This window comes from Chinchilla lanigera, unplaced genomic scaffold, assembly GCF_000276665.1.
Source record: "Chinchilla lanigera isolate Chin_1 unplaced genomic scaffold, ChiLan1.0 scaffold00017, whole genome shotgun sequence".
Taxonomy (NCBI): domain Eukaryota; kingdom Metazoa; phylum Chordata; class Mammalia; order Rodentia; family Chinchillidae; genus Chinchilla; species Chinchilla lanigera.
The window spans coordinates 21,749,873-21,776,729 of record NW_004955418.1 but is presented as its reverse complement, the minus strand read 5'-3'; the positions used below and the strand labels follow the sequence as shown (position 1 = coordinate 21,776,729).

Below are 26,857 nucleotides of genomic sequence, written 5' to 3'. Positions count from 1 at the left end.
AAAAAATATATCTGGAATTTAAATAAGTTGCAGGTAGCATTCTTTAAATGACAGTCTCTACTAAAATAGTGAATCATTTTTTCCATAATTATTTCAAAAGATAATATTTTATAGTGTTAGAACAACACATGGACAACATTGCCTGTGTATGTGTGTGTGTGCATGTAGTATGACTTTCTGAGTCACAGCTGTATATAATATGCACACATACACAATATTTTGTCATGTGGTCCACTGATTGAAATCATCACATAGGCCATGCATAGTACACAACTATAATCCCAGCACTCACAGGGCTGAGGCAGGCGGATGAGGATAATGAGTTTGAGGCCAGCCTGGGTCATATGGGTTATATGGCAATACCTTGTCAAAAGAATAGGAAGAGAGAGAAAAAGAAAGAGGAAGAGAAAAAGGATGAAGAGAAAGAGGAGGAAGAGAAGCAGAAGAAGATGAGGAAGAGGAAGGAGGAGAAGGAAGAGAAGAAAGGGGAGGTGGAAGAGCAGGGGGAGAGGAAGAAAGAAACACATTTAAATATGTCATTACTTCAAACTACTTCATTCCAAGGATTGTTTGATTGCTATTTTTTTTTTTTTTTTTTTTTTTTTTGTTCTGGGAATCGAACTAAGGACCTTGCACTTGGCAGGCATTTATGCCACTGAGCTATATCCCCGGTCCTTGATCGCTATTCTTAATGGATCCAAGAATTCTGTAAGATGGACAAAATAAATTATGATGTATCTTTGTTACCCAATAACTAAATTTTAATAAATATGAACCCATATTTATTCTGAGTACTAGTAATACACTTTAATGATTTACAGGTTTCCATCACTTCTTTGTAGGCTAAATAAATTGTAAGTCTGTTCTAAGTTGAAATAAATTTTACAAATAAACAAAAAAGATCCATTCTCTTGCTTCTGAAATGTGAATGATGGTCTTAATCTTCAAGAGTATACTTCTCTAAAAATTTGACAGTGTTGACATCTTCCACAGTATGGTCATCTAGTAGGTAAATTCTGTTCTAACCTTCTCCAAGTACTGAAGGAAGGGTAATATAGAATAGATATTAAGAAATGCTAATCATGTTTCTGTGATTTACCTGCCTGTTAATTCATTGACTGATTAGAAATTTCTATGCTGTTATGAATATAATCCCTCTTACCTACACTTATCTCTTCCCTGTCCCACTTGAGAGTTTACTGAATGTGGCCTGCTGTCCTGAGAGGGTGTGGCCTTCCATTGCCCTTATTTCCCATTGGACTGAATCAGAATCCAGTACTCAATCCTGGGCTCTTCTCATCACTCATTATAAGTAGAGTGCTGCTAGGCATGAGTGTGGAAGGAAGAAGGGATTTCTGGTTATTTCAAGTGCTCTAAGTTCATTTATTCTTTGTGGCTAATAGATATCTAGCATTTCATGGTGGAAGGAGATAGGGATTAGAGGTCCTTTGAAACTAAAGCAGGAAAATACTCTTTTGTTCTAAAATGGAATGAATGGAAACACCAGAATAAACTACTGAGGTCAACTCATAGGTGAAGAAAGAGTAATAAAGGGGAGCAGAAAAGGGATGGGAAGGAGTTTCCTGGTAAGGAAAATAAAAAGCTAAACTGAAACTGCAATTTTTAAAGTACGTAAGAATGCTACTCTTACTGAGCTGAGTACTGCATTATCAGTATTCTTATTTAAAATTCACAAGAGAGTCTGCCTGCATTTGTGAAAAGTTTATCAAATAAATTAAAATGGGAAGGGAGGACACAGGATGATGATGATGATGATGATGATGATGATGATGATGATGATGATTATTTTGGTACCAGGAATCAAACTCAAGACCGGCACCTGCCAGGTAGGTGCTGTGCCACTGATCTATTTCCTCAGCAAAGGTTATATATACAGAAATACCAAACATCAAATTCAAGAAGCTGGTCATGGTACCACACCTCTAATCTCAACACTCCAGGAGGTTACAACAGGAAATTGAGAGCAGCCAGGTAACTTGATGACTTTGGGAGACATGACCTAGATAGATGATAGATGGATGAAGGACAATAGATAGATAGATAAATGATAGATAGATGATTGGTAGATAGATAGATAGATAGATAGATAGATAGATAGATAGGATGTAACTCAGTGTAAAGGCCCTGGGTTTAATTCCTGCTTATATATGGTAATCTGAACAACTAATTTGAAGACAACAATATACAATATAACAACAATTTCAAAAGAAAGAAAATGCACAAATCGACTTCAGAGGTGAATTTAACAAAAGAGAAAGGGAGAAAATTATTGTAATTTTAATTTTTTTCAAAGAAAATTCTCCCTTTCTTCACTTCCATCATTTTGTGATACATTAGACTTTTAAAAATCATTTAAATTCATTACTATAGAGTTTCTGCTCAGGTTTTAAATACTCTTTGATGATGCTTTTCCTAAATTTCAAAAGTATTAAAAATATGTATGAAAATATGTTTAAAAAGTCAACATTTCAAAGAGTTGCTATCACAACATGGAGCTATTTAGTCAATCTATTAGCACAATCTAGAAAGAATTCCTGTAGAAAACAACAGGGATAGAAGGTGTTTTATCAACAAGACCAACAGCCTGTGTCACTTTAGCTGCAAAGGAAAGGTCCCCAGTTGAAACAAGGTAAAAAAGCACATCTTCCCTAAACCCCACACATTCTGGGTCCAAATGCAAAAATCTGAGAGAAGTGTACATTTAAAACTGGTCATTCTTTTCTTTACTAAAAGATGTTTGTACTGAAAAAAATTAAAGTGCCCTTTACAGTACCCATCTTATACTTCCATTTGTACTCGGCATCCTTTTCATAGCAAATTAAGCAAGGTGAGCCATGAAAGGTTTTGTACCTTGAGAGATACAAACCGACTGAGAGCTCAGAAGTAAATCTCTGGGAAAACTGTAATCTATTTTTTACTTTGATAGACTAAGAATGTATAAGAACCAGGCAGTCGAGATAGAAGGAAGTTCTCACTTTGATCCAACGGAGTCACACCAGGGGACCCTGCTGAGAACCTAGACCTGCTCTACCAAGCTCTTTATAGCTGTAGAGTACAGAGGGCATTTAGTCAGCACCCAAACAGGTGGAGGTGAAATCAACAGCAGTGAAATAGCTTCTACTATTGGCTCTGAAAATATTTTACCCTAAAATAAACAGTAGTGACAGATGTATAATGCTGCAGACAACAAATCCACAGTGGCTAATTTTGCATACTTCCCTGAGGCATCACCAGAGGTTTGGGACTATTGGTACCACCTTTTGAGATTTCCATTATCTCTTTAGGAGTGGATCATCCTCTCCCACCCACTAAGCCTAGGACTAAAACTGCTAAGCTTAAAAGACATTCCAGGGCAAGATCCTTTTTAGCATAAAATCATCTCTGCCTTCTTGAGCCATCCAATAATCTCCTCCTCAAATACCTTCCTCAATCAATAAATGCTGAGGTTCTGGCTGCCTCATGGCTTTTTGTTCCTTGTGAACAACTGCTCATCCAGAATCCCACTTGTACTGCCACTGTCTCTTGCTCTTTCCTTCTGCTGTGTGCCCTTTGACTTTACCTGACCATGTGATTCAGAAGCCTTTGGCTTCATGAAAGAGTTTTAAATATTAGGCTACAGAAAGGCCACAAGTTTTAAATATTAGCCTACAGAAAGGCCACATTCTTCTAAAAAGAACATCATGGGTAAGGTTTATGTGCATTCTGAAGATCAGAATATTGACAGGAGTTCAGAGAGTAAAGGCCAGGTTAATGAGGTTTCATATGAGAATGAGAACTCTCAGGAATTGGGCAAGAAGTAATGCATGTTGCATTCTGTTAAAAATTTGTCTTCATCTTGCGCACATCCTCAGACTCTGTGGGATGCTCAGTTTAAAGGCTATGTATGAATTGTTCTAGTGGCTCCCAACTGGGCTCAGTTTTGAGGAATTTTCACTGATGGCTGCAGACCGAATGAATCTCATCTCAGCCAAAAGGTGCAGGCCCCCTGAGATTGCCCACTATCCCACTTAAAGGCTACTGCTGGCTTCCTGAGATAAATCAACATAGATCATGACTCTGGCTCCACAGGTGGTCTACCAGTGACAGCTCAGACAAACCTTGAAGTGGACATTTTTTCCACTCTCTCTCTCTTGTTTTTTTTGTTGTTGTGGTGGTGGTGGTGGTGGTTTTGTGTTTGGTTTTTGTTTTCTGTTTTTGTTTGTCTCTCCTTCATTGTTTAACTCTATTTTTATATGAGTGTGAACATGGTTTCTAGCCTCCTTGTGGTTGTGGTTCTGTTCTATTCCTGCTATTATCTCTTTCTTCTCTCTTTCCCTCCAGTCTTCTGCACTAGTTTCCAAAAATTAGGGTGATTCCCCTTTGTCCTCTGGCCTCACTTCTAATCTGTTTCTCTTCTTCCACTACCCTATTTTCTCCCTAACCTATTTTAAATTTTAGCCCCTGAGGACAAAATTGACATATTAAGGACTTGTATACTGCATACAATTTTCTGATGTGTTTGATATTTTGTTATATAAGTACAAATACAGTCCATATGGTTAAAGGTGGCAAATTAATGGTTAGCTTAGTTTGTCATTTTCTAGTCTATGTTTGATGCTATTGTGATTGGTACCACTATAGACAAAAGTGATATAATTGTGCTAAACAGATCTTCTTCCTGGTATTCCAAAACTGAGATTGACTAAAAGTCATAGTAAATACTGTGGCACAATGCCAAAGAACCAGGGGCTGGGCCAAACAGGCAGCAACTTCTCATCCCCAACAAATGGAAGAGGCAGGATGTTGTAACAGACCCAAAACCCAAAGACCAGCTATACCTGGAAGGTAACTCAGAGAAGTAGTCATTTCCTAAGGGTTCTAAACACTAGCAATAGAACAACCCACCAGTGGCAATTTACAAACATCACCCCACAAATTAAACTAAATAAAAAGAAAAGAAAATGAGAAGACACTTAAACAAAATCTCACACCAGACATCAGCTCACCAAAAGCAAACCCAGGGGGCAATAAGGTGGGACAATCTGGAAGTCACCCACCTGGCCTCTCTGAAATGGTAACAGCAAAGTAACTGAATGATGCTCTAGAAAACAGTCAAATCAGAAATAATTTCTCAAATAACTGCAGAAATGGTGTCCACAAAAAAACCATGCTTAGTGAATCTAGAGCAAATACAGACAAAAAAATCAAGGAGCTTAAGAAAATTATGGAAGCCTGGAATATTCAGTGTAGGAAAGAAGTGGAATTCATAAGGTAGATTCAAGCAGATATCCAGGAGAATAAATATTCCATTAAAAGTATTCACAGTAGATTAAGCCAAGGTAAGGACAGGATCTCAGATATAGAAGACAGCCTTGCAGTTAGCAATCATGAAAAGAAAGATTTCTTAAAAATAGCAAGGGACCATGAGAAATTAATCCAGTAGCTGCCAGATGAGGCAAAGAAGAATAATTTAAGATTGATTGGAGCCCATGACAAAGAAGGAGATAGCACAAATGATACTTAAAAAGGAACTGTTCACAGATGTCATGGCAGAAAACCTTAATGGTAGAGAAAAAGAATTTGACATATAGAAGTGAGGCATATAGAACTCCAAATAACCATGATCAAAAAACAGTCTACAACTAGGCATATCATAGTCAAGATTCCAGAAATTCAACACAAGAATAGAATGTTAAAAGCTGTTAGGGAAAAGAAACAAATAATCTATAAAGGAAAGCAGGTCAGAATCTCAGCACAAACCTTCAAGTCAAGGAGAGCTTGGAGTAAAGTATTTCCAGATCTAAAAGAAAACAACCTTCAACCCAGATTGATGTACCTGACAAAATTACCTTTCAGAACTGATGGAGAAAGAAGATACTTCCATGGCAAAGAACATCTGAGGGAATTTATGACCACCAAACCAGCACTCCAAAATATTTTGAAGGACATTCTAGAAAGCGATAACCACAACCATAACTCCATGAACTTCAACATAAGGAATCCATGAGGCAAGGCAAACAATTAAACAGAGGGAGGGAAAAAAAGAGGAGGAGCTGACAACAGGAAATAACATAACAAGGCTAAGTCAATACATAGCAGTTGTAACCATCAATATTAATGGTCTCAATTCATCAGTCAAAAGACACAGACTGGCAAAATGGATCAAGAAACAAGATCCAGCAATATGCTGCATACAAGAAACCCATTTAATTCAAAAAGAAATTCATAGACTGAAAATTAAAGGATGGAAAATTATACTCCATGCAACAGGAACCCAGAAAAAAAGCAAGAGTAGTTATTCTGTTTGCAGACAAAGTAAATTTCAAGCCAAGAATGATAAAGGGAAATAAAGAAGGTCAATACATCCTTGTAAAGGGAACACTCCAAGAGGAAGAGATAACAATCATAAATATATATGCAATAAATACCAGAGCACCTAACTCTATAAAGCCAACAATAGGCATGAATAATGGAATCAGCACTAACACAATTGTATTTGGGGATCTCAATACCTCACTGTCACAAGAAAGACAGATCAGTTAGACAAAAATCAACAATAAAATATTAGAACTGAATCAAACTGTTGACTAAATGGACATAGTAGGTGTCTACAGAGTGTTCCACTCTGCAACATTGTTCTCAGCTGCACATGGGGTATTCTCCAAAAGACACCACATACTAGCTCAAAGAACACGAGCTTAACTAAATGCAAGAACAAGCTTAAGTAAATGTAAAGGAGTTGAAATTGTTCTGTGCATATTATAAGGCCATAGTGCAATGAAATTGGAAATCAATGGCAAAAAAAAACCCCACAAGAACATCATAAACACATGGAAATTAAATAGCATCCTCTTGAACAACCAGTGAGTCACAGATAAAATTAAAGAACAAATTAGATGGCTTTTGCAATTAAATGATAATGACAGTACAATATACCAGAACTTATGGGACACAGTGAAAGCCGTCTGAGGAGGGAAATGTATAGCAGTGAACATATATATCAGGAAAACAGAGCAAGTACAGGTAATAAAAATTAATGTTGAACCTCAAACTTCTAGAAAAAGAAGAGCATTCTAAGCCAAAAGTTCATACAAGAGAGGAATTCATAAAGATCAGAGCAAAAATTAATGCACTGCAGACTAAAACAAACAAACAAACAAAAAATGAATCGAAGAGTTGGTTCTCTGAAAGATTAAATAAAATCAACCAAATCTTATCCAATCTTATCAAAAAGGGAAACAGGGCTGGAGATTTAGCTCAGCAGCACAGTGCCTGCCTGGCAAGCACAAGCTTGTGAGTTAGATTCCCAGTACCAGAAAAAAAAAACAAACCAAAAAAAAAAAAAAAAGAAAAAAGAAAAAAACAACAAAAAAAGGAAAGGATAGACTCAAATCCACACAATTAGGAATGAAAAACATGAAATCACAATGGACCCTGCAGAAGTCCAGAAAATCATCTATATCTACCTTGAAAACTTGTATTTTAATAAGATGGAAAATGCAGAAAAAATGGATAGATTCCTAGATACACATAAATTGAAGTTGAATCAAGAAAATATAAAAAGGAATCACTTTACACCATGACTTATCAATGCAAAAATGTTTGTCTTATAACTTGGACACATTTTTGTTGATTTTAAAAACATATTTTTGGGAGAAAAAATTAATGATGTTTCTTCTGAGTTATTACACTTGGAGAAAGCTTTGTCATTACTTAAAAAATTATATTAGTTTTGTCTACAGCCGTGAAGTATCTTCAGATTTTTCTCTTCTTTCAAGCTACCAAGTGAAGCTAGTCAAGCTAAAACTTCAAGAATGCTGGAAAAAGACATAGTACCCCTTGGTCAGAGACAAAATCCTCTATTAGTCCTAAAAAATCATGGTATCAGCATTTTCTTGTGCTGCTTTTAGTAACTTTATTTTCACAGAAAAAAAAGCAGAGAGGGCCAATTGATTCTTGCACATGCAATAGAATGTTTTATAGGAGAGTAACTGAACTGGTGAGATCTTTTAATGTATGGTGTGCCTAATTGTCTTTTGTTCCAAAGGGAGAAAATACAGTATTTATATCTTCAAAGCTTTCCACTGTACAAACATCCTTGAAAGGATGTATGTAACAAATTCAGTCAGGCAAGGTCATTGTCAATTCCTACATGTTTTAATATGTGAGTCCTAAGCAAGGCAATGATTTCTTCCTTTTATGAATAATGTCATTTTTTTCATAATGTTTATGGGATCATTTTAGCACTCTACATTTCACCAACCTATATCTAAGTATTAATGACTTCTAATTAATTTAACCTGTGCTTAAATACTTGCAAATGAAATGACTCATCCTTCTTTCTCCTCTGAAGAATGTTTGTCTGATATGTTTTTTGGAATTGCTTCCCTTTTTGAAAAATATATTGGGCTTTCTATTCTCTGCCAAGTCTTCCTCATTCCTTGTTATTATTCTATAGTGTTGTCCCATTACTTTTTTAAAATTTTCCCTCTATTACTGACCGGATTCTTTGCAAAGTCTTCAACTTTCATTTTAGACAATCACATAGTGGCTAGGAATAATGTTCCTGTTACCCAATTTCTCTGCTTTAAAAACTTGCCACACAAACTTAACATTCCTTCACTTTCAAATATTGCCAATTATCAGTGGTAACACAGTGCAATACACGGTTATTACCTGCTTCTCCATAGTGAATTTGGAACGAATCTCCGTGAATACCTAGTATGCTCATTTATGCCACATATCTACAAGAAACAAAAAAGCAAACAAAGGAACTAGAAAATCTCTCAAAGTGTGGTTTATTGCTATAAATTTTCATTATGCATCTGCAATAATTCTATCATTTTAAAACTTTAATAATTATTGAACTCGCAGCTGGTGGGCGGAGAATGAAGAAGCAGATAGAATTGAGATACAATCCAAAAGTCAGTTCAAAAATGTTTGAAGTAGAAAAACAAATGAAAAACCAAGCTGACATCAAGCTCCTCGTAACACCAGTGCTAGAAATGTGTCTCATCACAAGGACACAACATTGGGCACCCATACCTCAAAGGAGGAGAGGTTTACTGTGGCTCATCTGTTCTAGAGGTTTCATTCCACAGTCAGCAGGGTCCAATGCAGAAACAGCATTGTGGAAGGGGTTAGCAGAGGAAAAGCTGCTCATATCACAGCACCAGAAGGCTGAGAGAGATGGGAGTAGCTGGAGAAGCAGATCCCCACAGCGACTGGCTAGGCTCCATTTTCTCCCAACAGCAAGCCAGCCACAGTGTCCCCATGACCTAATTACCTTCCAAAAGCCCAAGCTCTGAACACACTGGACTTTGTGGGACGTTCTAAACTGAACCCATAATGAAAACAATGGAACACACTAATAGCATGATAGTGGCATGTAGGAGTATTGGCTCTAGGTCAAAAGCTAAAGTCCACATTCTACCAACTGTTAGTTGTATGACTTTGTATGAGCAGCACATTCTAAGTGGCATCATCTGTAAATTAAGACAATAATACCAGCCTCACTGGAAGAGAGAAAAAATTAAATGATACCGAGTACATAAACCATCAGCACATCACAGCACAAATACCACTGGTTATTAAATATAAGATTTCAAAGATGGTAAGACATACCATTATTTTATCTACTATTTGGAAGACAGTTAGAGACTGCCAATTACACTGTGACATGATGCCTTAGTGATAATCCTGAGTGACAATCCATCACATCAGCCTCTCACTTGCTTTGAAATTAATTTCAACTACACCAAGGTTTTTTGGCAGTTTCTCATGCTTTTAGTTCCATTCCTTTGATAGTAATAGGTAGTATTTGTTCACATATATTTGTAAAATAAATAATAGAGCTCAATCCCTTACTCGAGGATTTTGTCCCATCTTTGATACTTAAAATAAATGTATCTCTTTGCAAAATAAGAAAAAAATAAAAATATTGTTCTTACGATGAATATGTCTGCATTGATATCAAATGTATACCCCCTCTAGTCTAATTTTTATATTCAAAACCTTCCCTTTTGACTACTGAATGGCATTTTAAATTTAATACGTACAGTGAACCAATGCATAGTCATAACTGAATTTACAAGAAATAAAAATCTATGACCAGATTTGTGTACATGCAACACAGCTAACATAACTGCCACTCAAAATGATTTTATAAAGCTATTGATTATAATTTAAATCACAATTTCATAGATATTAGAATATGAAATGTTTATGTTGCAAAGTTGATGTGCTACACTCCATAAATATTATAATTTGTCATTATAGAAAACTGACAATGAGTTTGTAATTATAAAGATCTTATACCCACTCAATTTTTTACCTTTTGAAAGACATCAAAAACCCTTTCAGATTAGAAAATACTCAAAATGCCCTTCCATACCAATTTTTATGAAATAGATTATCTGAAAATCATAGCATGGCATTATTTTTTATAAAGTGATACAGCGATACAGTGGAGTTTTACTCAATGATCGAGGAAGAATCATCCATCTGTGTGAAAAGAAATGTTTGGAACTTACATGCACATTGCCAACTGAAAGGAGTTATTATGCAATAGCTGCATAATGATTCAAATTAAGTGTGCTTACTTTTAAAAAAGAAGAAAGTGGCAGTAAGTGTTACAAGTGGAGCAGGATAGAAAAGGTTAATTGATTAGGTAGAGCGTAGCATATTTGTTAGGGCAGTGAAACAATTCTATATGCTGTTGTAATGGTGGATACATAACAATGTACATTTGTTAAAAACCCTGTGTCTTTATAATACAAGTGATGAAAGAAAAGCTATTAGGTGATCAAGGACTTCAGCAAAGAAATGGACTGTGACAACTCCAGCGGAAGCAATCTCACTGACAAGGTGAGAAGAAGTGCTGACCTGAGTAACTTGGAAAAAGAGTAGTCTCTCAATCTCAAGGCAAAAGGAATTACACATAATCACATCTAGTTGATAACACTGTTTACCACAATGGCATTAATTACTACTTCTGGTACATGCTACAAGTGGAAATGAAAAACATAAACTTAGAACATCTTATATGATGTAAGAAATTTGTAAAATACAAGACAACACACAACATTGTTGATTTGTGCAATTAACAAGGAGATAACAGAAGGAACCTTGAATACCACATCTCATGCAATTTGAAAGACTGGAATAAATATTCTTATATTATAATCCAAAGTATGAAATAAGTATATACGAGCCCATACTGTTAAAAACAAAGGTCTGAACAAATAAATTGGGAATGCACTAGAAAATGGCCCTTGATGAATCTCAAATGTATTCTCTAGAAATTGCCTTTTAAAAGGGAATTATAAGTGGGCACAGCAGAAAATGCCTGTAATCCCATCACCATTCTTGGAGACAGAGGCAGGAGGATCAAAAATTTGTGCCTGGCATGGGAAACTTAGCATGTTAGTAGGTCCTGTCTCAAAATTTTAAAAAATTCAAAAGATTTGGGGATGTTCATACCACAGTGATGTATGTGCACCCATGTTTAGAGCAGCACAATTTGTAATAGCTAAATTGTGGAAACAACCCAAATGCCCATCAACCAAGGAATGGATAAAAAAGATGTGGTATTTTTCTATAATGTAGTACTACTCAGCTATAAAGGAAGATAAATTAGAGGCTTTTATAGGTAAATGCATGCAGCTAGAGACCACATTCATCAGTGAAATAAGTCAGACCCAGATGTGTAAATATCGTATTATCTCCCTAGTGTAAGAAACTGAAAGAGTAAATAATAAGGTACAATAGATGTTGAGAAAGAAACTACTCAAAAGGAAAGAACAACTGGGATGGCAGAAAGGAGAAAAAAAAGGAAGGGAAATTTTTAAAAATTATGTACATGTATGTATACACAAACACACAGGATAGCTAAGATAATTGTATTATTAATTTCTACTAGTTCATTGAAAGGGACAGTTAATACTTATATTGTTTGATCAGTTTTGCATGCCTATATCTTATAGGAGCAACTACTTTGATGATAGCAATATGCAATATAATAACCATTGTTAATTTCCTATCATCTTGTTTTGAAACTCTGTATCATTTTTATTGTTTTTTTTTTCTCTTTTTAAAATTGAAAAAATAAAATTTGGGATGTAGCTCAGTGCAAAAGCCCTGAGTTTAACCCCTAGTATAAAAAAAAAAAGAAAAAAGAGTATATATCCTCAGACCTTAAAGTGTGGCCTGCACACAGCAAAAAATGAATAGCTTTATAAATACAAATCTAGAAATCCTATTGCAGCCAGATGATCAAGGATATATGAACAGTGATAAATCACAATGATAAAATGTCCTTGTGTGATATTGGTTTTGGGTGTCCAGTTCACTAAACTGTAGTACCCAGTTCTTTAATTAGCATAAACATTAAAGGGAAATATTTTGTACCTGAGGTTAAGATACAATTAGTTGACTTTAAGTAAAGGAGATTAACTTTAGTAAAGTATGGCCTCATCTAATCGCTGGGAAAGCCTTAAGACCAAACACTGAAGTACTCCAGAGAAGAAATTGTACCTCAAGTCTGTAACATCAATTCTTTCCTCAATTTCCCTTCTATTAACCTCCACTACCAATCTGAGATTCATTTACCCAACAAATACATGAGACAATTACTTAAAATAATTCTGCTTATATGGATTGTGGTCTGTTTCTTTGGGTAAGCCTGACTGATGTAGTACACTTGGTATGATGGAACAAAAATGACACCTTAGCTCTAAGGTCTTCCTCCACAAAATCTATAACTCTATTTGAATAACTAGAAAAATATCCAAGGAATTCCAATAGAGGGCCATCCTTCAAAACAATTGGCCAATTCTCAAACTGCTAAAAGCATCAAAAACGAGAAGTCTGAGAAACTGTCATAACCAAGTACAACCTAAGGGACATGACAACAAAATGTAGTATGGGGTCTTGGATGGGATTCTGGAACAAAGGAAAGCTTCAAAACTAAGACAAAACTAAGAAATGTGAATTAAATGTAGACTTTAACTGTGTTGTGACATGCTGGATTTAGTCACTGTAACAAATAGACCAGGTCAATAATAGAGAAAACTGGCTTTGAGGTGCAAAATACGAGATTTCTTGGTACTATCTTTGACAGTCATCTTTAAATTCAATACTGTTCTAAAAAATATAACATGCTCATAGTATTTTTGAAAATATCAAAACTATGGAAATGATCACACTGGTGAAATCATGTTGTTATGGTTGATACATTGTATCAACTTGGGGAGTCTAGAGGTTTGGCTAAGTGACCCAGCAGGGAGCCAGGGTGTTTAGTTTGTATCCATCCTGAGCCTCTGCAAGAGGAGGGCATGGAGATTACCTGAGAACTACACATTCCTTAGGCCTGGGTAACCTGCTTACAATATAAGGGAGGGAAAGAGGCTTGCTCTTCTCTGTCACTCCTCCCTTTTGCTCCTGTTGCTTTCCTGTTTTCTGCCGCCATGAACATTTGCCCTCTACCGTGTGCTGCTCTGCCTTGGAACCAGCAGCGTATGGACTGAGACCTCCACAAACTGTAAGAGCTAAATAAACCTTTCCTTCCTTAATTTGGGGTGTTGGGTATTTTGTCTCAGTAAGGAGAGAAAAGTAACCAAAACACATGTTCATTGTTTTAAATTTCTCATTCTTCACTATTCTTCTGTCTTGTTCTGGTTTATGAGATAAAATTGGAAATACACAAATGTTGACTATCATATTATATTTATGCTATGCTTTTAAGTGTAGTCTGAAGTATATGGAGGTAAAAAAGCTCCACAAGAATTTAGTAAGAGATAAACATCTATATTGTAAAGTAATAATTGGAAGAATATGACATTTTACATTGTGTTATGATAGTTATTGTTGCCCTTAGATTAATTTTGTCTATATTAATGGACAAATTGCTATCACCAATGGTTCAGGAATCCATAATATTTCTGTTGAAATAAATGTTAATTGTACATTGTTTTGATTTTGAAAATGTTCTGCACTGTTTTGTAAAAAAAAAAAAAAAAAAAAAAAAAACTCAAATGAGAAATGAAAGATCTGGGTAATGTGGCTATTAAGGTCAATGATGACCACTTGCATAACTCCAAAGAATTTTTAAGTATGTTTAGAGTTCACTGCCTTGCCTCAAAAACAGGGCTTACCCAGGGGAAGACTTTTTCACTAAAATTTCTTCAGTACATGAGCTAAACAGTTCTACTCAGATGTCTCCCTAAAAGTGGACAGAAGACCATACCTAGTTTAGCTGAGAGAAAGTTTAAATCTTAAAAGTGCACCTGTCAATACTTAAATGACAGCTACTTTTTGAACCATCGCTGGTGCAGAAATTTGAGTAGGGAATGAAGGATAACATGGTTTCCTTTATGGGCTACTGAAGACTAATCCTTAGCTTAGAATACATTTCACCTCCCTTTCTTAGAGTCTTTCCCTTAATAGCTATTAATGTAATTATTCCAGGAGAAAAAGTTTACCAAGTCAAGTAAAAATGGTATAATATCATGAGCATGTAAAACCTGTGCATACCCAAGTAAAGTCTCGATTTTGCCTTACATCTGTGAGCTGCTGCCTAAAGTCTTTTTGGATTTTGTTTCACTGTGAGAGAAAATGTCATCTCATATCTGTTAATGAGAACAAGGAAAAGTGTCAAGGGAGGTTATAATTAGTGTAGAATTCAAATATATCCAATTACTCAACAATTAATTTATTTCATGAGTAATCATAAGGAAAACAAAATCCATATTCCCTGATAAAAGCCACATACACTAGTACAGTAATACTTCAGTCCGCGAACCTTTCTGCTCACAAGCAAGTGTTGGCAATAGAAATGTTTTGCACAGTTTTCCTTCCATTTGTAAACTTGCATTGGTTGATGAACCCTCTTCCCCAGAATCATGGCACAAATTAAGTTCGTGAAACCAGGTACCACAATAACTGAGGCCAAACAAACATCACCACTCAAAAACTTAAGGAAATACTTGCATTTTTACACCTGGTAATCTGAACTTCATTGAAGATTTTAATTCCTATCATTTTGTTTTGAAACCCTATATCATCTTTATTGTTTTTGCTTTGTTTTGTTTTTGCCTATGTTGTTGCTATTTTGTTATTTTTTAATTCTCTTTAAAATAAAAATTTAAAAATTAAGGAAATATATATATTAGAATGATTCATTAAACAGCTTCCCAGGAAATGTAAGTAACATGAAACTTCAATATTAAATCTAGTCCTTTTTATGTGAGCAATGATCAACTCTTTTCCAAAATTACATACTATTCTTTACCTTAGTTGTACTTTAAAATAAAATTTTAAAATGTTCAGCTTTGTGATGAAAACTGAAAGTTTAAAATTTTTAAAACTCAGTTTTATCGTGTTTAATTTTGTCATGAGCACCTGTTTGCAGTACATAACTCTTCCATTGGTCATAGGGAGTTAGTACAGGGACAGAACACATGTTAAATCTTTTCTCTTTTTTTTTTTTTTTTTTTTTTTTTTTTCTGGTACCAGAAATCCAATTCACGACCTTGCACTTGCCAGGTAGGCGCTGTGCCACTGAGCTAAATCCCCAGCCCCTGTTAAATCTTTTCTTAACCCCCCCCACCTCTTCCTTCCATCTCTTGATTTTATCTTAGAACTGAGATCATATTAGGATTTGAAATTATAGGACCAAGAATGAAACTTATCTCAGGAAAGTGAGAACTAATTTGAGAAAAGCATGACATGGTGTTTTTAAAGTTTTGACCTGCAATCAGAATACTTAAATGGTTAGGTGCTTTCAACAGAGTTTTATGGCCTTGAATTTATAACTTTCCTTCTTTTGTCCTTAGTTGTCCTATGGCAAAAGCAAGAAGATATTAACTGTTACAAAAATTTATTGCCAATATTATATAAAATATTTTCTCTTTGAAAATTCCTGAGTAGACAGTATATCTCAGAAGAGAGGGCTGGGGATTTACCTCAGCAGCAAAGCGCCTGCCTGGCAAGTGCAAGGTCATGAGTTCGGTTCCCGGTACCAGAGAAAAACCAAAAAAAAAAAAAGAAGAGAAACTCACTGTATTGAGGGAGAAAAACGTATCATGTTCAGTTCATGGAGTTCGATTCTTAGGGATGGATGTGGTGGACAAAGGAGAAAACCTCAGCCTATGGTATGGTTAGAACTAAAATACTTGTTTCCCACAATTCTCATGTGTGTGGAAGGTGATTCAATCAGGGGGCCTCTATACTCATCAGTGCCTTCATATGTTGATCGGTTTGTAGCTGAATGTATTGATAAAAGGTGGAGCTTGGGGAGCTGGGGATGTAGCTCAGAGGCACAGTGTCTGCCTGGCAAGCACAAGGCTCTGGGTTCGATTCCTGGTACTTAGAAAAAACAAAAGATAGGGCCTGGTGCGGATGTGTCACTGTAATGTGAGCAAGAAAGGGCATCTTCTTCTGCCCATCTCCTCCCTTCACTTCTTCTTGGTTGCCATGGGTCGGTTGAGCACCTTTTCTTCCACCAGGCTCCCCTGCCATCCTATTTCTGTCTTGGAACCAGCTGACCGTGGACTGAAACCATCCATGTGGGTGTCAGGTACCATGTCCAGTGACAGTAAAGTGGCTAAGACAGAACGATGACTTTCTTGACAACTTAGTAAGAGGGGAAAGAACACAGCGGGAGTTTTGCAAAATGAAGTGAAAATCTACTGACACTGAACTGTGCATATGCCATGGCCACTTTGTCAATAAACTTCCCTAACATGGAAATATTATTTTTAAGCAATCAACGCGTTAAGAATGGACCAGTGAGTGGTCTAGTAGCTTTGCCTTGAGCAAAGAAAATAGGGAGGGTTTTTCGCAATAAAGGAGGAGATCACGATGGAAAGAATTTTTACTATGTATTATGCATAAATAGTAAAGCTGTTTATACATAGTAAAACCTGCTCAAGGCAAAGCTGACCTATCATAGCTCCTGCTCAAGGCAAAGCTCACCTATCATAGCTCCTGCTGACTGTTCGCAGAATAAATGATAAGCTAGTTGTGTATCTACGTTGTCTGCTCTTCCTGTCTGATGGCATTGCCACATGAAAGGAAACACTTGAAAGATCTGAGACTATAATGCTACAAAAGTACATCTTACTATTTCATTGTTCATTACTACTACTTATATTAATAATACTGAATAACCATCATTAGCAATATTATGACACCTCATCTTTCTGTTTTGGACAAGAGTTCTGTAGGCTATAGACAATGGCAGTAAAAAGCATTTGCCATTTCTAGTTTCAGGCCTGTTGGGGTTTTCTGTAACACCCGGGACCACTACCAGCAATGCCTCTTCTGCACGGCGAGTGTGTCTTTATCTAAATATTGCCACCCGCTTTTGCTATTGGAGGACATTAATTCTGTTCCTGTCATGCACAGCCCCTAAAAGTGAAATAACTAATCTTGCAAACCAGTAAACCAGCACAATCACACAGAAGGGCTTTTCTCCAGCATATTGTGTGTCTGGTGGGAGGGGATGCTTGGGGATTGAACCCAGAGCTACATCCTCAGCCCTTTTGTTATTCTTTGTTATGCGATAGGGTCTCATTTGGAAAAGTTCTCTTTCCATTTTTTATCAATTCTTTTTTTCATCATCTTTACCCCCATCCCTCTCTCTCCCTCCTTCTATCTCTTGTTCTCCTACTATTTGAAAAATTTCTCTGTACTTCCTATTATTTATCTTTTATTTTGCTCTTTACTTAGTGTGATGGTTGAGTGATTGTGTCAACTTGAGAAATTTAGTTAAAAGAAGCTGAACTGAATTGGTTCAGTTATTCCTCATTCTAGGGCAGCTTGTCAGCCCAGTGGTACAAAGGGAAAATGAGGAAGGACGATCTTCTGTTTTTTCGGAAGAGCTCCAGTCTTTGCCTTCTCGTTGGTTGTCATCTCCTGGCTTCCAGTGCGGACTCTTCAGCTTCCGGTGCAGAACCTTAAGCCTTCCGGTGTAGACTCAGATCCTTTCCACTGCAGATGCATCAGCCTCCACGTACGGACTTGCAAAGACACTGCAGTGAGCTCCAGAACTCGGACTGAGTCCTTCGGTCTCTTGTGCGCAGACGCCCTCTGCACGCTTCCCCATCCAACTCTGCAGATGTAAATGATCTTGTAAGTTCTTCTATATCGTATGTTATATCTGTCTTTCTAGTAAATGCTAAGATGCTTATATTTTGGGTTTCTCATATAAGAGGATACTGAGGCACATTTTTAAGATAATTCATGAATCACCATGGAGCACAATCCAGATGGGTGAATCTAACCCATGTTAAAAACAGGCAACAAAGTTTGCTTCCACATGATGTTTTCTTCAGGAGGACGTCCATGAAGATGTATTATGTCCACTTTTGTTGACAGCCAACAACAAAATAGACAAAACTCCAGAGCTATTTAAGTTTCTGAATAATTAACCATCAGTAAAACTAGATTCATCTTTTTGTCAGTGTGGGCACAGATTGGCCACCATATTTAAGAGGCTTTCTGGTTTCACCACTAGGGTTTCTGGATGTGAAACTACACACTGTGTCATCCAAAGAGACGTGCTGGCTAGCCAAACTATGTCACTGAACTTAACAGCATTTTTTAGGATGTGAATAAAGTTATGAACCACATTAAAGTACATGCCTTTAAGTTAACACTGCTCATGCAGGTCTGTGAGGAGATGCACACAGAGCACACGTCTTCTCCCATTTACTGAAGTGAGATGGATTTCTACAGGTAGACTACTGGCCAGAGATTTTAGTTACAAGAGCTGCTCCAGGGATTTCTTTGAGAAATACAGTCACCAATGGCAGCACATTTCAGTGACACAGAACAGAGCACAAAACATGCACACTCCTGTGATGTGTTCAACCAGCTCAGTGAACTCAAGCTGTCACTTCAGGGGAGCACAACAACTCCACTGAAATCAGCAGAAAAAGTGGCCGCTGTCAAGGGCAAACTAGAATTACAGAGGTGATGAGTGAATGCTGGGTTTTTCAACATGTTTCAAACACTGGCAGAGATTTTGGAAGAGACCGAGTCAGGACCTTCACCTGATACTTGATCACCTGTCTCAGCTTTCAAAAGAGTTTGCATATTACTTCCCCATGACAGAAGACCTCCAACTTGGGGAGAAATGGATGTATGGCCCACTGGAGAATAAGCAGGTGAACTGGTTTTGTCCATGTTTGAGGAGAACCATCTGCTTGAGATCACAAGTAATAGTGGCTTTAAAGGAGTGTTTGAGACAACTTCAAATCCCCGGATGTTCTGGGTTGAAGTCAAGACAAAATACCCTGAAATCACCTCAAAAGTGCTGAAAGCCTGCTTCAATTTGCAATATCTTATCTTTGTGAAGCATGGTTTTCTGCAGTGATATCAAGAAAAATGAGATTACAGAGTGAACTGGACATAATCAACACACTTTGGGTGTCTCTGTCTCCCATCCTTCCCAGAAGGGACTATCTAGCTGCAGAAAAAAATTTTAAAAAGCTTAGACTCTCACTGATTCTGCAGTGGAGCAGTTTTCATTATTCCATTATACATTACAATTCAATAATAATAAAAATCATGTGCACAGTAAGTCATCACCAAACCATTCAACCTACCCCCCATCTCCACCATCTGTGGAAAAATTATCGAGGAAAACAAAACTTTGGGGGATGCCTGCATTATAGGACCATGTAAATCTACACAAGGATAGTGACAGCAAGGAAAGATAAGCCTGTCATTTTGTGTCAGATCCACAGAGTTCTCCTCACTCTTCTCCATACTTACTGAAGTGCCAGGCCTGCACCATAGAACAAATTCCTTCTTGGGTGTTGGAAATCCAGTGTTTAAACTTTGCTTTCTCTTCTCAGAGATAGGTGCAGAACAGCCATGAAAACACATCTGTTTCCATAGGCCAGGCATTTGGGGGCACACCAACCTTAATCCTAGCTGCTGATTGGAGCAGCCCCTTACAATGTCTTCCCTGCATGATTTTCATGTAGCCTTTGCACACGTTTGTGGCACCTTACACGTCAATTTTACCTATCTCATACTACAGCAGAAAGGTTATATTATTTCTTCACCAAAGATCAATGAGATTTGCTGTTCATAATGAGGCTAATTATATTCAAAGACTGTCAATACAGTAAAGTAATGGATCAGCTGTACTTATTTTTTTCCTCTCTTTCTTTCTTTCTTTCTTTCTTTCTTTCTTTCTTTCTCTTTCTTTCTTTCTTTCTTTCTTTGACAGTTCTCTCTAATCCTAGCATTTGTGATGTGTGTATGAAAAAATTGGGAGTAACAGAAAAAGGGAGAAAAAAAAGGGAGAGAGGTAGTCACTAGGAGGGAGATGGAGGGGAAAGATAGTGTTCTTGGGTTCTTAGCTTACTTTTGGCTGTTAAATTAAAATGAATTAGAAAAAAGAACCTAACTGCTTCAACTTGAAATTTTCAGTAACTTAACAGAATAAAATATTGTTTCTTGTTCATCTCCCAGGCCAAGTGAAATAGCAGTTTGGGGAACTGTGGAATGAGTGGGGGAAGCTGTGTAGAATTCTGCAACATGAGCCATTCAAGGACTCCGGAGAGGAGGAAAGGGTCAGCTGAGGTAGGTGCTTATGCCTCTGGGCTCGCAGCGAACACATCACCCGTACTCACGTGCTATTGGCCAGGACTCACGGCCAAAACTAATTCCAACAGAGCCTGGAAATGTACTTTCATGTGTGCCCAAGAGCAAGAAGAGAACATGGATATTTATGAGCAGCAGCATCTGTGCCAGAGCGCACTCCAAACATCACATTTCTGCAGACAGCATAGGTCTCCAGCGAGCTCTGCATAGGGCTCAAATTCAGTATCTCAGGGTCATGTACATTCTTTCTTTCAGGTGCTGGTTTGCTTCCTCATTGCCTAGGGACTGATGACCCGGGAAAATGAAGTTATTGGTCTTCTATACCCGGTATATAATGGTGACCCTTCACAGGAATAAGCACACACAAACTTCTGCTTAGATAAATGAAAAACATGAAACTCGGCCATCACTATTCCATCCACTGTGCAAGACTCACCCTAAGGATGGGACAATTTCTTGGTCAGGGTCTAATTATCTTCTCTCAGAGGAGCACCCTTGTCCACTTCTCTCTGCCGGTTCCAGTTCTGTCTCTCCCTGTCCATCGTCCAACACAGCCAACATCAGTTTTGGAAACATGCCCTTTTGGGGTCAGTATGGGATTCTCAGCCTTTCTCATAAATATAGGTCAGTACTTTCTGGCTTTTTTTTTTTTTTTGGTACAGGGAATTGAACTCAGGACCTTGCATTTGCCAGGTACACACTTATGCCCCTGAGCTATATCCCCAGCCCAAGTACCTTCTGCTGTAACACATATTTAGACCACTAACTGCGCCCAAAATTCTTTCTTACTTGTAATCCTTATTTCTTTCCTTTATCAAGCCTGCCTCCTCTAAATCTAAAGATGACTATGTTTATGTCATCAGATTTAGCCTGAGCCTTTCTACATGGCTGGGTCTTAAGGACTTACCACCTCTCAGCAGCATTTTCAATCATATGTTGCATTGGTTGATGTCCAGAAGCAGTGAGATTTTCTAAATATTCAAAGTCCCAACATTTGGAATTTACTTTATATCCTTTTTCATCCTTGAAGCAAGCTAGGCAATTATTATCTGAACTTATCTTTTTCATGTAACAGCGTACTAAAAGTGGTCAATGATATAAAATTCACCCTATGCCTCCGAATCTTTCCAAACATTTTTTTGGGTTACTTATTTGATGTCATACGTTCAGCCTTCCAGATGATCACAGGTAGTAGTTCTACAAATGTTTTGCCACAGAACAGGACTAGCTTACCTTGTTACCTCTTGATAAACTGCTTTCTCCCAGCTTGCTGGCTTACTGTTCAGCCCATATTATTTTAAATTCTATTTATGACAGCATGTGCATTTCTGTACTAAGATAAAAATGCTGGTTGCTGTGACAGACGTACTAGAAATCTCAGTGACTCTTGACGATGTAACCTCATGTCTCCTGCACGGCACAGATCAAGACATGGCAGTGAGATAAGAGAGAGGCAGATATCTCCAGTCATGCAGAGACCTTCACCATTTAGAGCTGGTGGCTCTGTCCTGTTTTCAAGCTGGCTGTGAACATGGGAAGAACAGAAAAAGAGAGAAGATCTAACATGGCCTGTTTCTGAGGTCCAGAGTGAAAGTGGTACACATCAACTTCACACATATTCCTAGAACTTAGTCACATGACACGCCTACCTTCAGTAGGCCTGGAAAATGGAACCCTGTCCTGCACTTCCTAGAAAGGAACATGGATACAGGTCACCACAGGCAGTCCTTGCCCCTGTCCCAGCTCACCGCTGGAAAGAATGAACTCCTTACTCCACATTCTTTTCTTTTACTTCCACATTCATTTCTGTCAACAATGGTGTGATCTACAATTATTCTCAGCACAACATGCGCAGGCCAAGCAGTTACCCTGGTGGGGGAAGGAGAAAGTGAAGGAAGTTCCTGGAAAATCAGTGAGATTATAAACTGCCAATGAAGAACCATCTGGAGGGGTACAGCATTTGTCTCTCTTTCTGGCAACTATGAGAGGCAGAATTCTACATGGCCCCTGAGCTTCTAACCTCGGTGTTATGCACTGCATAATCCTTCCCCTGGAATCTATTCATCAAATTGAATACTTACTTGGTTAGATGAAGGTGATGAAACTGTCGCCTCCATGGCCTTCTTAGGTTATGTAAGACTGTGTCTTTGATAAATGAAGAGAGAAATTCTGCCTCTGTTAAAGAAGTAGGTGACCTGATCATCGAGAAGGCCACATGCAGTCACTAGGAGGTGACATCTAAAAGCTGAGGTGACCCCTAGGTGACAGTCTGCAAGAGAGCAGAAAGCCCCATTCCACAGCCCCCAGGAACTAAACTTGCAAAAGTGAGCCAGGATGAGTTCCGTAAGTGTCAGGAGCCATCAGAGCTCTAAACCATAACTTTACTTCAGCCTGGTGCACCAGGAACCCAGCTGTCCCATGTCCAGAACTGTGAGCTAATATATTCTTGGTATCTGAGCTCTAAGTTTGAGGTAGTTTGTTTTGAGAACAACAGAAAACTAACAACAAAAAAAATTAGATCTAGAAGGTTCCCCAAACTCCCGTGTGTGTGGAAGGGGATCAGGTCATGGGGATGGTGCACTCCTCAGTGCGCTCATTCATGGATGAGTTCATAGCTCACCAGGCTGTTAAAAGGTGAGACCGTGTTGAAGATGTCTCACACAGGATGTGACCTGGGAAGATGGGCCCTTTTCCTTGCTTCCTCCCTTGCTTCTCTGCTTTCTGGCTGCCATGGCCTCTGCTAGACCCATCCGCCATGCTGTTTCTGCTTTGGATTCGGCCAACCATGGACTGAATCTTCTCCTTTAAGTTGCATGTCTCAGTGGTGGGAACGTGAGCTAGTACAGGTACTAAAGCCTATTTCACGTAGATGCACACTCAGTGCATATTTGCCCTTACTGTAAGGATTGCAGAAACAATGTACAACCATGAAAATGAAGTGTGTACTTAGAAAGACTAATCTTTTGTGCAAAAAATGATATTATTATTGTTTTCTCTTTCTTTCAATGGTACAGCCAAGTTTACAGTAGTTAATAGATTAACAGGTAAAGTTTCCAAGAAAAATAATATACCAAATGCCTATACTTACTCATTTGTAATCACTAACAGGTATATCATAACTACAGCAGGCAGTAACCTTTTTTTTTTCCTTTGGTACCAGGGATCGAACTCAAGACCTTGCACTTGGCAGGGAGGCGCTTGTGCCGCTGAGCTATATCCCCAGCCCCAGCAGGCAGTAATCTTATACATATTGTATTATTTAATCTCCGAGCTCCGCACTATGAATTTTTAAAATCCCATTTTGCTGATCAGAAAGCTGAGGTTTATGAGAGTTGGCAACTTGCTTGGAGATACACAGGTTGTTAAAATTCAAAATCATTCTGCCAGATTCCAAATCATTGATATTTCTACTGTATTATTTTTTGTTTCTATTGCCTATAATGCCTGTACTAACACCATAATATCTTTGTTTTGAGTCTATCATCAAAATAAAATAGGATACCAATGTTAATGACTACTATGATTGTATGGGATATGATTAATAGTAAATGACTATATTATTTACATTAGTGAATTTAAATCAGTTTGGGAAGCACCAAAGACCAATATGTATATAGCTCCTTCACATAAAATTTTTCATTGTTTTCTCAGGAAAACCCTGAGAGGTAATCAGGGCACATATAGCTAGTTTACCTATTTTACAAAAAACAAAAAGAACTGAAATTCAGAGCATTCCTAACTTTCCACTGTCTGTGACACTAAAGGACAGTGTGTCTTCTCTTCATATACAGAGCTTGTTTCTCTGCAGTGAGCAAGGTTAAGGGACAGGGCACACAGAAAAGAAGAGCCAGAAATGGTACTGAGAGAGACCAGAAAAATCCAGTCAACCTGCATTTTAAGTCTCAAAGAATTAGCAGGAATGATACTAGTCATCAAGACTAGCCAACTTGGCACACGCCTGTAATCCCTGCACTTGGGAGGCTGAGGCAGGAGGATCATTGTGAGTTTGAGGCCAGCCTGGGCTACAAAGTGAGCTCAAAGCCAGCCTGAACTGCATAGCAAGATCCTGTCTCAAAAAGACAAAAGAAAACAAAGAAAGACTAGCCAACTGCCAGCATTCCTGAACCTATAAATTAGAAAACCCAAGAACCTATAAATTAGAAAACCTATAAATTAGAAAACCCATACTCTACTTATGAAGAGAAAAAGCCACATGAACTAATGCCTTGGAATCAGCCATATTTGCATATAAAATAATAAGAACATTAGACCACTATTATTTATGATGATTACTCTACTTTTATTTGATAAGAATGGTATTGGGGAAAAGTTTCCAGAGCTATTCTTGGATCTAACCATTAAGTCACGGTCTTTCTTTTTAAAAACTGCACCCCATTATTCCATGTCTGTTCATCTAGCACCATTTAGGGAATACAGCGAGAGGATAATCACAACTAGCAGCAATGCAAGCTTCTCCATTGTACTGATTCACACTTACTAATGACACAAACAAGAATAGGGTACTCAATCATATATTTTGCTAGTGAGCTATGGTTAATAATGTTACAAGTTCTGTGATAATATTTTGGATGTAAATCCTATTTCTAATAAGTAGTAAAACATAGCCAAATGCACTGTCAACCGTACTGTCAATTAATTGTCAATTACCAGTGCCAAGGTAAAGGCGAGCTGTTTGTTTTCTGAGCAAACAATTCATTGAGAAGATTGTTTTAATTATAAATCTCTCACGTCCTTCCATATTAAGTGTCTTACTGGAGGTTGAATAGTCATTAATGTCTTACAAAGCTAAGCTTTTGTGCAATTGTTTAACAGCTATTTGCAATTATAAGTAGCACACTAGTTAAACAAAATTAGAGTCCACAATTATTTTTGTAATGAATTAGAAATATAGGAATACATGTAACTCTTGGGAAGTCAAAGCGTGCTTAATTCTCTCTAGCTTCCCATGGAGTAAAGGGTTAATTTGTTAAGGAATGCACTATGATTTCAGTAATTACTGTGTATTGGTTCTTAATGAGGCACAATAGCTTTTTTGAGTTTTGACTCCAACATGCAAAGTCCCATTTTGTGCTTAGGGCTCAAGGAAGTACATTTTTGTCTCAAGTACTAAAATACTACAGGCATACATACCTTTCACTGATGGATCTTTTGAAGAATTAAATATTCACCTTATTACTGCAAAATAATAAATGTATTCTGGATTCATAGTATTAATCCTGATGAAGAAAAACATATTTTTTTCTTTTCTTTCTTTTCGCATTATATAATTATTTTAGATTTACTATGGTATGTATAATGATGAAATTAATAACAACTTTTAAAATGCTATGATTACTCCACTTATTTAAATGCATAGAGTCAGTAATCAGTTCTAAGCTTGATAACACAATTGGGGCTCTCTTGGTAAAATAACTAAAAAAAAAAAACAAAATCTCAGTCTTGGAACTTGCAAACTGAGTATCTGTGGGACGTACAAAAATACTGTGGGGCCTACAAAATATAGACAGCCCAGGCCTAAAATAAAAATTGCTACTGTTTTACTTTCAAGTTCAACTTAGGAGCTTATAGGCTCTGTTTTGAAATGTTCCCTCTGCCTTTGGCTACTCTGTGTTATTCAGCAAGGTTAGTCTCTGTCCCATGACCTATGCTCTAATTTATAGAAGGTGAGATTTGCAAACATTATCTTTAAAAAAGAAGTGCTCTGTACTAGGATGAAAGTACCAAAAGTCTGCCACATTCATCTCTATTTCCAGTGCCCTTTTGGCCTCAGGTTAGAATAGATTTTAATAAATAGTGGATGGATAAACTAATGAATTAATGAATAAAGGTTTGTGGCCCCAACTTTTGCAACACACCATCAGTCTGCAGACTTACCGACAGGGGAGGTTGCAATGAATAATTTGCAAGATAATTTTCAGTCTCCCTGGATTTCTACTGAACAGCTTTTCACCATGAAACTTGCCTGAAAGACCCGGGCAATAGGTGCAGAGGTGTATCATTCATTAAACCCACATCAAAGCAGACTGGAATGCTGCACTCTCACATCGTGGAGTTTGGTACTGTCTGAAGTAGAAACACTAGCCATCATCTCATCTAAAGTGGCAGCCAGGGGTGCAATCCAAAGGGATGTCTTTACATGCCAGCAACATAAATGAACTGCTGGTCATGAGTTTCTCTGACCAACATTGTCCTCATACAAAATGGAAAATATAATGAC

The 26,857-nt window shown here is 37.5% G+C and overlaps 1 long non-coding RNA gene across 7 annotated transcripts in view; it reads left to right on the top strand.

The window, feature by feature from the left end:
• The window catches only part of LOC106148224, a 138,015-nt gene that overhangs the window by 56,900 nt on the left and 54,258 nt on the right, over positions 1–26,857 (top strand). For 5 of the 7 annotated variants that reach the window (XR_001233478.1, XR_001233477.1, XR_001233475.1 and 2 more), the window contains exons 4-5: positions 17,815–18,132; positions 20,488–20,598. This is a non-coding gene — a long non-coding RNA (uncharacterized LOC106148224). Of the gene's footprint in view, positions 1–17,814; positions 18,133–20,487; positions 20,599–20,874; positions 21,244–22,042; positions 22,116–26,857 lie in introns of those variants that run through there. The other 2 variants (XR_001233480.1, XR_001233479.1) reach the window with 2 other exon arrangements.